Below are 14607 nucleotides of genomic sequence, written 5' to 3' on the forward strand. Positions count from 1 at the left end.
GACCAATGGGAAAACAAAAGCACATTTGGGAGGGTGAATAGAAGGATGACATGTGTAAAGGTGAAGTGGTAGGTGAAAAGTAGACTTTGGTTCATTTGTAAATAACTCATAAAGCAAGGGTAGAAGCATATTTTTGAAATGGACCAATGGGAGAACTCCATGTATGTACTTGAAGATTCCCACCTTTTGAGGGCATAATGGGAAGTTCCCTCACCTTTATGGATTATTACCAAAGACCAAACAATCTTTTTGGTTTGACTAAACCTTTTGAGAAGGGCATTCTTGAGTTTACACAAAAAGGAAGTTGACCCTCCAATTAGGTGATGCATTGGGCATTGGGGGCTTATAAGGTATCAACATGTGTCATTATATAAGGGGTGAGAGAATGGACTTGGGTTTGGGTTTGGGTTAAGGATATGGACTTGGGTTTGGGTTAGGGATATGGACTTGGGTTTGGGCTTAGGATGGACTTGATTTTGGGTTAGGACATGGACTTGGGTTAGGATATGGGTGATGGGCATAGGTTTAAGTGGATTAGGGACAAGGTATGGGCATGCAATGATATGAGATGATGCATGTATGCATGAAAATGATGCAAAATAGCAATGTGGGTCCGTCGAAAATCTTGAGTTCTAAATCGGAATTAATTCGAGAAAATTTAGATTTTCCTAACGGGTTCGTGCAAATTGAGGTGTCTACAGGATGAGAAACGAAGCTTGGGCTGCCATGATAGCTTTCTAAGAAAATGGTGTTTTTTTTTTTAGTTGTGGTCAAATCTTTCAAGAATTTTGTATAAGAAGGTATTTGCTTAATGACATCTGAGAATCGAATATTGATGTACACATTTTGAAAAACTTCGAAGACACCCTCGAATTACTTACATTCTTATTATCTCTAAAATGATGGGGAAATTGAGCTTTTGGAATGGGTGGAATCATGGAAAGTTTTTCCAAATCTCTCTTTTTTCTTAAGATATTTTACGATTTTTTCTATTTGAACTTTGTCATTTTCTGGGACATCTTCTTCCTCGTCAATAGGTTGGACTTTATTATCCACCTTCTTTCCTAACCTTAAAGTGTGGATTGCTTGGATGGAGTCTTGTGGATCTCTAGAATATCTTCTTACCTCGTATTGACCCTTCAATCCATTAGAAACCGTAGGTTGACCTCTTGGGTTACAAATAGTTTGACTGGGGAATTGACATTTCTCTTTCCCTCCCTTTAACTATTCCAACTGAACTTCCATCTTAGCTATGGGCTGAGCAGTGACCTGATTAGTCTGAGTTTGATTTTGATTGGTTTGTTATTGAGTTTGGATGAGCTGTTGTTGCTACTTCATCAACTCTTTCATTATAGATTCTAAGGATGACTGTTATTGGCTAGGTGAATTGTAATTGAACATGAAATTTGGAATTATGGCTCTACATTTAGTAGATTGTCAAGATTGATATGGAACAATGGCTTTGTTTATTGAAGGATCGAATTGTTTAGGATAGCTTCTATTGTAATTTGACGGACTACTAGATTGAATTGGTTTGTTTTGTTTGTACGAAAATTTTGGATATGACTTATTATTTAGATGATACGTTTGGCTTTACGAATTCTGAGTAGGTTTCCCAAAAACATTGTAGCCATTAACAGTATTGGCATATTCGACCTTGATATAAGTCAAGTTGGGACAGCATTCAACCAAATGGTCATTGTTGTCACACAAGACACATAAAGAAGTTTGCTCGATTGAAACTTGAGAACCTGAGCGGGAATCATAGCGAGGAGTAGATACTGAGATGTTGATAGTATCTAGCTTATTTGTAAGGTCGTGCATACCACGCACTAGATTAGACATAATATTTTTTAGATTAGGGTCTACCTTCATCTCGTACATTCTTGGCTTCTTAACGAGATCTTCTTGAACAAATTCTCTGATATCAGTGCTCCAATTTTGAGCATTCTTGGCTAGTTCAACTAGAAAATCGTAATTTGATTGGAAGTTTGATTCTTGAATTGACCCTTATGCATAGCTCAACTAAGGTACATTGATTTATCATTAATTCACGATAAAAGTACTGCTCCAACTGTGTTTTGTCAATGCCATGGTGTGGGCATTTGACTAACAAATCGTTGAATTTTTCCCAAGTTTGGGAAAAAATTTCATTTGGATGCCCTTTAAAATTCCTAATTGCTTCTATCATTTTCTCAATTTTGGCCACGAGGTAAAATTTGCCCATGAATTTCTTAGATAAAACATCCGATGAATTTATGAAATTGAGAGCTAGAGAGTTCAACTACGCAACTAAATGATCTTCCAAGGATAATGGAAATAGCATGAGCTTAACACTTTCATCATCTAGAGTCTGGCTTCTAAAGGTTTAACATATGGTCAAGAATAGATTGAGGTGGGTGTAAGGTTGTCCACGCTTTAAATCGTGAAACTTAAGGAGCATATTTATGGTGGCTGCCCTAATTTCAAATTGAAGTGAATTGTTTAGTGGTAACAGAATGCACGTAGGTGGGGTAGCAAAAGCAGGAGCTCAGAACTCATTAGGAGTTCGCTCTCGATCACCCATCATATTTAATGAGGGTTTCTTACGAATTCTACTGACGATATGTTCATTCTCAGGATCAAATGGTTCTAATGTGTTACTCATATATCGTCTACCAAACATGCAATCACAGAGTAATTCAAACAATCACGAAAGGAAAAACTGGACCTAAATAGGTTGCATAACTCTAAACAACTCTTAACTAGTTAGTAATTGTGCAACTAGCCTTCCAACTCAGTTCTATGAAATTAAATTCAGATCATTCAGATCTCCAGATTAGAAGCGAGGCACAATGCATAAGCAAAGGAACCCTTAAATCACTTTCTTTTCTCGAATAGACTGTGTTTATCCTATTAAAATGGCAAGATCTTACTAGATGCCAAATATGATCAGGAATCGCAATCGGCATAACTTAAAGCAGATTTCTCCTATTGAGCTCATGGGCCATATAGTCAAGTCTAATTGATTTTAATTAGTTTGATTGGATGGCTAGTGAGTTGATTCTCCTAATTAGAGTAAGGAATTGATAATGACTTCCAATCCTTATCTTATGATGCCTTCCCTAGATAAGGGGCGCTCTTTAATAAACCTAATTAATTAATCCAAGTGTGTGTAAAGTGGAAAATAACAAATAAAGAAAAAGAGTAACACACTAGTAATGAGAGACATGAATGTTTCGAATGTACCTTTCGTACTAAACGAGGTGAAGATAGATTGAGTCAATTTAGGCCACCAACTCCGATTTTGGTGTGCGAACCTAATGAGTCGTAATGGTATCGTCTAATTGTCGTCCTTCCCTAGTCTATTACAATCCAAACCGTCTTGGATAATTAATGAACTAATAAAAGTTTTACAACATTCCTAATACAAATGGATCTAAAACAAAAAGTAACCTAACTAAAAAGATAAAAACAAAGAAAAACTCAGTAAGATGGAATGAATGTTGGATCTAATGGGCTATACATGGTCTTTTTGTCCAAAAAATTTTTCAACATACAAAAGAAATAGAGTGTTAGAAAATGAGCAAAATAAAAAACAAAAAACAAAAACTAAACATATTGCTACAATCTATAAGATAATTAAAGAAATGTGTCAAATTTGAGAAATTAATTCTCTAGGATCAATGTGGCGCAATCAACTTTCATTACATCACATTGACACCTCGAGATTTGTGTCTGAATTTTTTCCACAGATCTTGGAATTTCTTCCTAGTCGCAATGAACACAAATTATTTTGATTATTTGAAATTTTTTTGGATCGACACAAAATATAACAAAAATGAAATAAAGAAAACACAAAAATAACTTCAACCAACTTAGAACAACTACGTCTTTCCCCGACAACGACGCCAAAATTCTGATGTCGTTGTTGTCATCTCATCAAAAATATATTTTTATACTCTCTTTAGCTTGTGGGCAAGTAAGGGATCGAACCCAAGAGAAAAGGGGATGTTACGAAGTTAGCAAAAATGAAGTTAACCTAAGTTGTAGTTTAAAACTTGTTTTGTATTTTTGTGAAACAAAATGGAGAGTAAATGAATGTTGCTAGAAAATAAAGCAATATAAGGGAAAATTATACTAGGAAAATAAAAGAGATAAAAAAAAAACACCCATTAGTGATTAGAGTAATTTAGGATTAACAAATAAAAAGTATTTGAGTTTATCCTTCTTTACACTCAACCTCAAGGGCTTGGTACGAGTTCCTTGGGTTGAAAGATATAACATGAAATTTTTTTAGAAAACATTATAGTTAGGATTCTTTTACTCACTAATGTGTGAATGCTTACCACCAAATATCTAGTTCAAGTATGTTCTATCTTGATCTTATCTAAGCATAAAATATCTAAGTTAAGCATACAAGGTGTAAAGATTCATCTAAAGCTTTGATCCATTAGAATTGGATAAAACCTTTAAATGAATCTTATAAACATTATAAAAAATATGGAAGGATAAAAAAATAACATAGAATTAAAACTTGCTCTTAGGCTTCCTCCTCTCACTAATGAAGGGAGTCTAGCCTATGATTATTGCAAGAATACAAGAAGTAAAATAAACAATACTTGTATTCATAGTAACCAAGATACACCATCTCCTTGAGAAATTATAGAAGTTGTTAAAATAAAACCTAATAAAAAAATAAAAATTACAGAAAAAATGCCAAGGGCATTGGGGGAGAAGAAGAAAAGGGATAAGTACCGAAAGACTCTTTCCTAATTAGGAAAATGATCTATTTATAGACTTGAGGTGTTCTCGAAGGATCAAAAAATAATCGTCATCACTCTTGCATATAATAGCACGTGTGAAGTAAATTGGAGTAATTTTAAGGTGATTCAATCATAGTGGACTATGCCGCATTCATATTTAACTGCGCCACATTGATCTGGAAACATCTAGATCTCACCTTTTGACTGGTTGCTTGATTTGATTTCCTGATTGCAATGCACATCTTGCTTAAGTAATTTTGTGTTCTTCTGGATGAGTTGATCATTGACATGTGCAGTGAGCACACACGATCAATTTTCCAATATTTACAATTATTTTTGTGCAATTAAGCCTAATTATCATGGTATAACATGAAATGTGATAAATTGAGGCTTAACATACTTATTTACCTAATCTAATGAAATAAGGACAAAAATAAAGATAAATACCTGGAAAAAGTGCAGATAAATCAGTGTTTTGAGACACTGGTAAGTCTTTCCAATCATGTTTATTAAAAGATAAAAGAGTAAAAACTCAAAAGACTCTAGAGAATTCATTGGGAAGGATAAGAGTATCCAAGCCTTTTCAAAGAAAATAAATTTATTGAAAAATGATTAAGAATGGCATGTAATATTATCTAAGAATAAGGGCTAAAAGGTCAAACATACTCTTATGTATCAACAAATTAGAGTTAAGAGTGTAATTACCCTTAAGGTTTTAGAGAATTCTCTTTAAGAGGTAAAGATGTTAAGGTCTCTTGAACTTAGTCAAACTCTATAAAATTTAGGAGCAATGACAAACACCCTCTTACGCTAAGTTCTTGAAAGATCTCACACCATGACGAAGAAAATAATAGTTCCCTAGGAAGCCATCATGATAGCCCAAGCCTTGAATCTCATTCAATAGACAATTGCACCCAAGTATAAAGGCCCAGGTTGTCCAACGATCCCAATCACTATTGGTGATACAGTAGTTGAGAAATGACTTGTAAACTTAGGAGCTAATGTGAAACTCCTTTCTTACCTAGTATACAAACAACTAGGTTTGGGGAGTTGAAACCAACAAACATCACCATTATTCTTGCATACCAATCGGTAAAGATCCCAAAGGGAATCGTAGAAGATGGATTCATTAAGGTCAATAAATTTTACTACCCAATAGACTTCGTAGTGTTAGGTATTGAGCCAGTTGTCAATCCTAATCATCACGTCCCCGTGATCTTAGGTCGTCCTTTCCTAGTCACTTTCGCCATTATCATTCATTGTTGGAATAGAGTTATGACATTAACATTCGGTAACATGAAAATCAAGCTGAACATCTTATATAATAATTTGCAAACTCACTATGTACACGATTTTGATAACATTCAGATGATTGATACTTTTGTTTATGAGTCTATTAAGAGCTCATTTCATCCGGATCCCTTCAAAAATTGTCTATCTTATTTAAAAATGGACTTTTACATTGATAAGTCCAATAAGGAGGTCAACGCATTGTTAGATTCTACACCTCCTCTAGAATTCAACAGATGAAAATCTAAGGTAAAACCTTTTTTTTGTTTTTACTAACGTGTCCATTCCATCATCTATTGTGTCCTCCCAAGTTGGAGCTCAAAACTCTTCCAGACATGTTATCTTCTCGCTACCTTGTAATTTTGAGACCTTGCCTCTTATCATAATGTCTTATCTAGATACTAAACATGAGAGTAAGTTTCTAAAAAGTTTAAAAGAACATTGTGAGCCTATTGGGTGGACCATAGCTAATATCAAAGGGATTAACCCCTCTATGGTAATACTCACATCCATTTGCAAGATATTGTCAAACCATCAAGAGAACCATAGAGGCGACTGAACTTTGTCTTGTAAGAAATAGTTAGGACTAAAATTAATAAGTTGTTTGATGTGGGTATCATTTACCTCCTCTCTAATAGTCACTAGGTTAGTCAAGTGCAAGTCATGCTCAAGAAATCCTAAGTCATAGTCGTGACAAATAAAGATAATGAACTTGTCCCCATTCGCATCTAAATTGGATGGCAAGTGTGCATCGACTACAAAATGTTGAATGCCATGACCCATAAAGATTACTTTCCTCTTATTTTCATCAATCACATGTTGGAGCATCTCGTCAGCCACTCCTACCACTATTTCATATATGGTTATTCTTGATATAAGGAAATCCCCACACTCTCAATGATTAAAAGAAGACCATATTCATGTACCCATTCGATATGTTCACCAATCATCGCATGTCCTTTGAGCTATGCAATCCACCTATTATTTTTCAACGATACATGCTAAGCATCTTTCTCAATATGGTAGAATACTTCCTTGAAGTCTTCATACATGACTTCTTTGTGTTTGGGTCCACTTTTGATGATTGCCTTCACCATATCTTACTCGTGCTTAAGCGTTGCATCGACAAAAACTAATTTCTTAATCGGGATAAATGTCACTTCATGGGAAGTTTAGGATAGTCCTCGGACACATGGTTTCTAAGAGAAGAATAGAAGTGGATAAAGCCAAGATTGAGCTTATCTCAAAGCTTCAACCATCTAAGACTGTTAAAGAGATGTGATCCTTTTTAGGCCACACATGCTTTTACAAATGATCTATCAAAGATTTTATCAAAATAAAAAGGTCCATGTGCGACCTACGATGTCGTCATTGTCATCTTATCAGAAATTATATTTATACTCTCCTTAGTTTGTGGGCAAGTAAGGGATTGAACCCAAGAGAAAGAGGGATGTTACCAAATTAGCAAAAAAGAAGTTAATCTAAGTTATAATTCAAACACGTTTTTGTATTTTTATGAAACAAAATGGAAAGTAAATGAATGTTGCTGGAAAATAAAATAATAAAAGGGAAGATTATACTAAGAAAAGAAAAGAGATAAAACCATTAGTGATTAGAGTAACCTAGGATTAGCAAATAAAATTGTATTTGAGTTTATCCTTCTTTGTACTCAACCCAAGGAGCTCAACCTCAAGGGCTTGGTGTGAGCTCCTTGGGTTGAAAAATATGGCATGAAGTTTTTTGAGAAAATACTATAGTTAGGACTCCTTTACTCACTAATGTGTGAAATCCCTATCACTAAATATCTAGTTTATATATGTTATATCTTGGTCTTATCTAAGCATAAAATTTCTAAGTTAAGCATATAAGGCGTATAGATTCATCTGAAGCTTTGATCCATTAAAGTTGGATAAAACCTTGAAGTGAATCCTACAAAAATTATAAAGAACATGGAAAGATAAATAAATAACATAAAATTAAAGCTTTTTCGTAGGTTTCTTTCTCTCACTAATGGAAGGAGTCTAGCCTATGATCATTATAAGGATACAAGAAGAAGTAAAAGAAACAACACTTGTATTTATGGTAACCAAGACACATTATCTTCTTGAGAAATTACAGAAGTTGTTGAAATAAAACCTAACTAGATAATGAAAGTTACAAAGAAAATTCCAAGGGCATTGGAGGGAGAAGATAGAAGGGACAAGAGCCCAAAGACTCTTCCTTAATTCGAAAAATGATTTATTTATAAACTTGAGGTGTTCTCAAAGGATCAAATAATAATCTTTATCAATTTTGTGTATAATCTTACGTACAAAGCAAACTAGAATAATTCTAGGGCGATCCAATCAAGGTGAACTACGCCACATTAATCTGGAACATTCAGATCTTAATTTTTGACGGATTGCTTCATTTACCTTCCTGATTACAAAATATCTTACTTAAGTGATTTAATGTTCATCTGGATGAGTTGATCATTGACATGTACAATGAACACACAAGATCAATTTTTTGATATTTACAATTATTTTATGCAATTAAGCCTAATTAACATGGTATAACATGAAATGTTATAAATTGAGGCTTAACATACTTATTTATCTAATTTAATGAAATAAGGACAAAAATCGAGATCAATACCTAGGAAAAATACGGATAAATCAGTGTTTTTAAATGCTGATCACATCCTCGAACTTATCATTTTCTAGTGCTTTAAAAAATAAATTTTCCACTTTCGCAGGCAACTCGACTACATTTAGCGAATGCAGCTAGCCCTTAAACCGTTAGGTTATCCTTAGTGGACGAGTTTAACTTGTGAGAGTTTACCCACAAAATTCGAAATAATTTTTGAAGTAATAATGGTCAAAATCAACTCTTATATCTAAAAACATAAGTTCTTTTAAGATTTGTCAGTCATTTAAAAGTAATACTTGGTATGGAGCCTCAACTCTTATTTCTCTATAACAAAACTTAGACTTATATTGACCTTTAAGATATAGTGATTCTAACTTAGAAACTTTAGAGATTCGATTTCCTAGAGTATGTTTAATAATTGGATAGGATAATTTAGTCAAATAAAAAATTCGTGCCCTTAACCTTCTTTTTATATAGTAGCAATAATAGATAGATAATATATATACATATGGGTCAAGTGAACAACCAAAGTTTTGTCTTATATTAGCTAAAAGTTTTGGAATGGACTGATTTTTTATGAAGATGATCTTCTCACCATAGAAATCATCCTTACAAAAAATTAGCCTGTTCCAAAACCTTTTATTCATATAGGACAAAATGTTGTCTATTTAACCCAACCCATATATATAAAATAGAAGATAGATACATATCATATCATTTTTAAAAAGATAAATTGTGGATGATGCTAATACCCCAATGAGGTCTTGGACATTAATATTCTCCTTTTTTATCATATCATATTTTACTCATTAAAATAGTAAAGGGAATTTTCAAGATAAAAATAAAAATTATGGAAGATGCATGTTATTATCCTCATGATGTCTTTGGTCGTTAGCATTTCCATATATATTATATGTGGAGAATATTTTTTGTATGACTTCAAATATCAACATGTGGTAGTTAGGAGACGTATCCACTAAGCCCCCATGTTTAAAAGGTAAGGAAAATCCAATTGATCGATTAAGATCAGAATAAGGGAAATCGAACATTTAGAAAGAGCAAATCTTAAGGCGATATGCCAATGACCAAGGTAATAAATCGATTATGTCGAATCCCTGAGAATCAAGAATTCAACCATATTTGCGAGGTCAAGGGAAGTCCTTAAAAGTATAGAACTGCTTAAACTGAAAGAACGAGAATCAAAGAGAATATCAGGATCTAAGGGAGGAAACCTCTATAAAAATGAAAAATGAGGCATTAAAAGGTATGCAATTTCTCGCATTAAAAATCTACACTAATTCTTGTACTAAGGTTCTGACTTGGGCGTCGAAAAGGTGCTGTTGCAGGCATACCTTGGAATACAGGAAGACGAAATCATTCATCAAGTGAAAATCTTGAGGTAGTGCAAGTTTTTGCATCTACAATTTGGCGTCGTCCATGGGAAACATTATAAGAGAAAATCACCAACAAGGTGAGAACAAGATGAGAAGGGCTTGGAGAGCCAACAAACTCTTCACCAGCACCATAAGACCCGATACAAGCAATACATCACTTATTGACTAAAATGAGAGTAAAAATATAACAAGGGTTCGAGTGACAGAGTGACGAGATCTTAACAATAAGAAGGGAAAACGAAGAACTCAAACAAAAGGTTGGGCGAAAGAACCAAAACTGGAAGAGGACCAGATGTTGGTGAAGTAAACAAAGACCTCCACCCCCACAACGAAGCAAACCGAAATTGATCGAATGGTAAACACTACAGTGGCAAGGACGCAACAAGGAAGTTTAAAAGCTCATAATCCCATGATAAGGGAAGAGGTGGATGAGTTGTTGCGAATGAGAGATGAGGAATAGGTTTGGGGAAGGGATTCAAGATGTTATGCCCAAAATATAATTTGAAAGCTTCGGGGGTCGCCATTTTCACCAACAATAATTATATTTGACCTTCGAGATTATTTCATCCTTCGAAATTCAAAATGTTCAATGGAATGAAAGATCCAATAGAGCACATCCTCCACTACAGGCATCAGATGGTGTTATACCAAAAAGACGATTCGTTGCTCTACAAGCTCTTTTAGGATGACATTGAGGCATAGATTTGTATCCTGGTTCCAAGGATTGCCCACAAACTCAATAAGAAGATTTTTCGAACTTGAAGAGGCCTTCGTCGGACAGTTTGTATACCTTCAAAAAAGGAAAGTCAGAGTAAATACACTCTTTCACCTACAATAGGAAGTAGGGGAGATTATCTAGTCTTTCATGTCATAGTTTTAGACCAAAACACTAGCAGTGGAAAATTTAGATAAGGAAACTAAGTGTGCAGCCTACATAACTACAATTATTCGTGGAATACGGTTGCATGAGTCGACTTCTACACAAAGGTGGAGAAGTATATCCTAGTGGAGGAATCAATGAAGAATAGGAGATAGATAGCTACTATCAATACAATAGAACCTGAAGTTCCCAAGAAGCCAGAGAGAACAAGGGATGAGAAAGATGGAAGGAAAAGACAACAGGAAACTAGGGGACAATCGAGATGGAAAATTGAACGTGTCTACACATCATTAAACGAAAAGATGTTTGGGATTTTGAGACATATGGAATGATCTGAGTTTCATGTAGCCACCTTGAGATTGAAGATCATTCAACTGATGATTGCGAAGGCTAGGCATATGATAGAAGATGGGAAGCTCCAAAGATTTGTGGCTGCAACCACTAAGGAGGAACAGAGACAATGACAAGAAGAGGAACAAATGCCATTGTAGGCATCAAAATTTAAATGGGTCCCTACAGCCTTCTAAGTTAACCAAAAAGCTCACTAAATCAAAATTGGGCTTACAAATCTAAATTGGGTGTCCGTTGATAGGGACGAGCCTCATATAGTTTTGGATTTGGGGTTTTGCAGATAAAACCCATGATCCAGTAAATCCAAGTGATCTATATTAAATATTTGGTCTTATACTTAAATAAATGAGTTTGGCCCAATAATAATCCTTAAAATTGGATTTGGACAAATTTAGCCTTTTAAATAAATCAGTTAAACCTTTTTAAGTTGAGGGTATAATTGGAAAGCTAATTTATTTTAAGTCTATAAATACAAGAGCCTCTCTCATTGAGAGGGGATCTGGATCACTTTCTCTCAGAAGACAAAAGCTCTCCCTCTAGAGAAGAAGAAACTTTCAAGCCCTCCTCCAGAGACAAAGCAAGGTTCTTCAGAGATCCGGACTCCGACTAAAGAGAAGATCAAGCATAAAACTATTTTTCGAAAGTCAAGAAAACCTTCTCAACCGATAAAGCGCGAAGCCCGGATAGAAGAAGATCTACAGAAGCCTCTACAAAAGATCAAGCACAAAGCAAAGCCAACATCAAAGCATCATTCTCAGCCGATAAAGCATGAAGCCCGGTGAGAAGAAAAAGTACATACATCGTCACTATTATTTTCGTACTTGACTGTTAATCAGAGGAAATACTGAGATCTATATCTACTTTTCATCAAAAATCAATAAAATCATTTACAATTATATTTCACGAATCTCGAGGTAGATCCGTAGAAATTTATTGTCAACAAATTTATGGCACGCCCGGTGGGATGATTTCAACCTCTCATCTTTCAGTCAACTGCAAGAACATCACCAAAAGCATCGATGGCATCTCGCAACGTTAACGCTATCGCATCTACCGCTACTAAGAAAGGTAAGAAAATCCTTTCTTCCAATTTTGAATCTGCTCAGGTTATTAGTCACGATCATCATGTGACACGAACAATGACAAAGACTGGTGGAATCAAGCTAATAGAGCCTCTCCAGCATCACTCCAAGATACAGGCCACAAAAATGGTACTAACCACGAAGGAATCGTGGGCGGACATGGTAGAAGATGACTCGTCAGATTCTGGATCTGATTCGAAGTCAAGCGAGGGATCGTCTAGATCTTTATTGATCACTTCTCCGTCACAAACTCACACATCCATCAGAGCAGTGGTGACAGCTGGAGCACTAACGATGGAAGAACAAGTTGCTTAGATGGTAGACACCATCAACAAGCTAACAAAAGTAATGGAAGACAAAGATATCCAAATTCCAACTCTCGTCAACCGTTTGAGCAGAAAGACAAAGAGAATGAATCGAGTGTTGGACCCTCACATCCTCCAGGATTCACCCCTGAAGCATACGCAGCTCCGCATGAAGAAGAACAACGAGCAGACTATTCTGATTCACGAAAAACTACTCGAGATCCACCACAGGGGTCTGTTGCTTCGCTTTCTGTTCAACAACTACAAGCAATGATTACTGACACCATTCGTGCTCAGTATGGGAGCATGCCATAGTCCTCATTGGTCTATTCCAAACCCTACACTCAACGCATCGAACAAAAATGTCTTTCGGTAGGATATCAACCACCAAAATTCCAACAGTTCGAAGGAAAAGGCAATCCAAAGCAGCATATTGTCCACTTCATCGAAACTTGCAATAACGCCGGTATATTCGGTGATTTCATGGTAAAACAATTTGTTCGCTCCCTCCGCGACAATGCATTCGATTGGTATACTGACTTGAAACCCAACTCAATAGACAGTTGGGATCAACTTGAAAGAGTGTTCCTTGGCCACTTCTACAGCATTAGAAGAACAGCGAGTATGGTAAAACTCGTCGCCGTCAAACAAATGAAGGATGAACCAGTTATCGAGTACATTGAGCAATGGAGAAATCTTTCTCTCAACTGCATGGATCGACTCTTTCAATCTTCTACTATCAAGATTTGTGTTCAAGGGATGCACTGACAATTCCTTTACATCTTGAAAGGAATCAAGCCACACACTTTGAAAGAGCTAGCTACTCGAGCCCACGACATGGAGCAGAGTATAGTTGTGCATCAGACTCCACGACCAAGCGAGCCTCGAAGGCAAGAAAAGAAAGATGGCAAGTCCTTCAAAATTAAAGAAGTCTTATCTACCACCACCAGCAAACCTGTCAAGATCATAGGTAAAAGAAGAAAAGATCAGCCAAAAGTTGATTCAACACAAGAAAAAGGAAAAGCTTGGAAAACTCTCAAAGAACTTAAGGTGAAAGAATATCCTTTTTCCTGATGCTGATGTCTTGGGCATGTTCGAAGAGCTGTTGAAATTAAAGCTCATTGAACTTCCAGTACCCAAATGACCCGAGGAAGTAGGTCTCGACAATGATCCGAAATATTATCACTATCATAGGGTGATTAGTCACCCGATTGAAAAATGCTTCGTCTTCAAAGAAAAAATTATGGATTTGACACGTCAAGGGAAAATTGAACTTGATTGTATTGAAAATGTTGCTACTTCCAACATGACCTCTGTCACTTTTATATCTTTTGATCAAATACTCTTGGCAAGTCAGTATGCTACGCAGACTCCATATCCTCAGATCACCAAAATTTTACCTAAACCATCACAACTCATATCCGTACATTCTGATGTTGAAAAGGCCCATCCCACGCTAGGGCAAGGCCACATCAAAGAAAAATCATCACCTTTCCCACTTCACTTCAACAAGGACCACAATCTCATTCGGCTTCAAATTCAAAGTCAGACATTTCAGAGTCTACTTCAGTTGATGACGAAGGGTGGACAGTTGTCACTCGTCAAAAAAGACGCCCTACATATGTGCCAACTCCTTCTATTTCAAAGCCAAAGAGAAAGAGAAGAAAGTCAAAACCAAGTACAGGGTCAAAGAAACGAAAGAGAGCAACAAAGAAGAAGGCTTTCCGAGTTCCACCCGCAGACCCTGAAAACAACTTTCAACAACCTCCCCGTGTGGGGTTACTCTGTTAGAATTCTTACCAAGAAAGCTCTTGAAGGAAGCCTGCACGGTTTCATGTCACCAAGTGGAAACGGAGGTGCTCGAAGATGATACCGATAGTAGATCAGAAGAACATCCTATTACTTCCAGTGATGGAGATTAGAAACTTG

This window comes from Akebia trifoliata, chromosome 14 (assembly GCF_017979445.1).
Source record: "Akebia trifoliata isolate Shusen 1 chromosome 14, ASM1797944v1, whole genome shotgun sequence".
In the NCBI taxonomy this organism is placed as follows: domain Eukaryota; kingdom Viridiplantae; phylum Streptophyta; class Magnoliopsida; order Ranunculales; family Lardizabalaceae; genus Akebia; species Akebia trifoliata.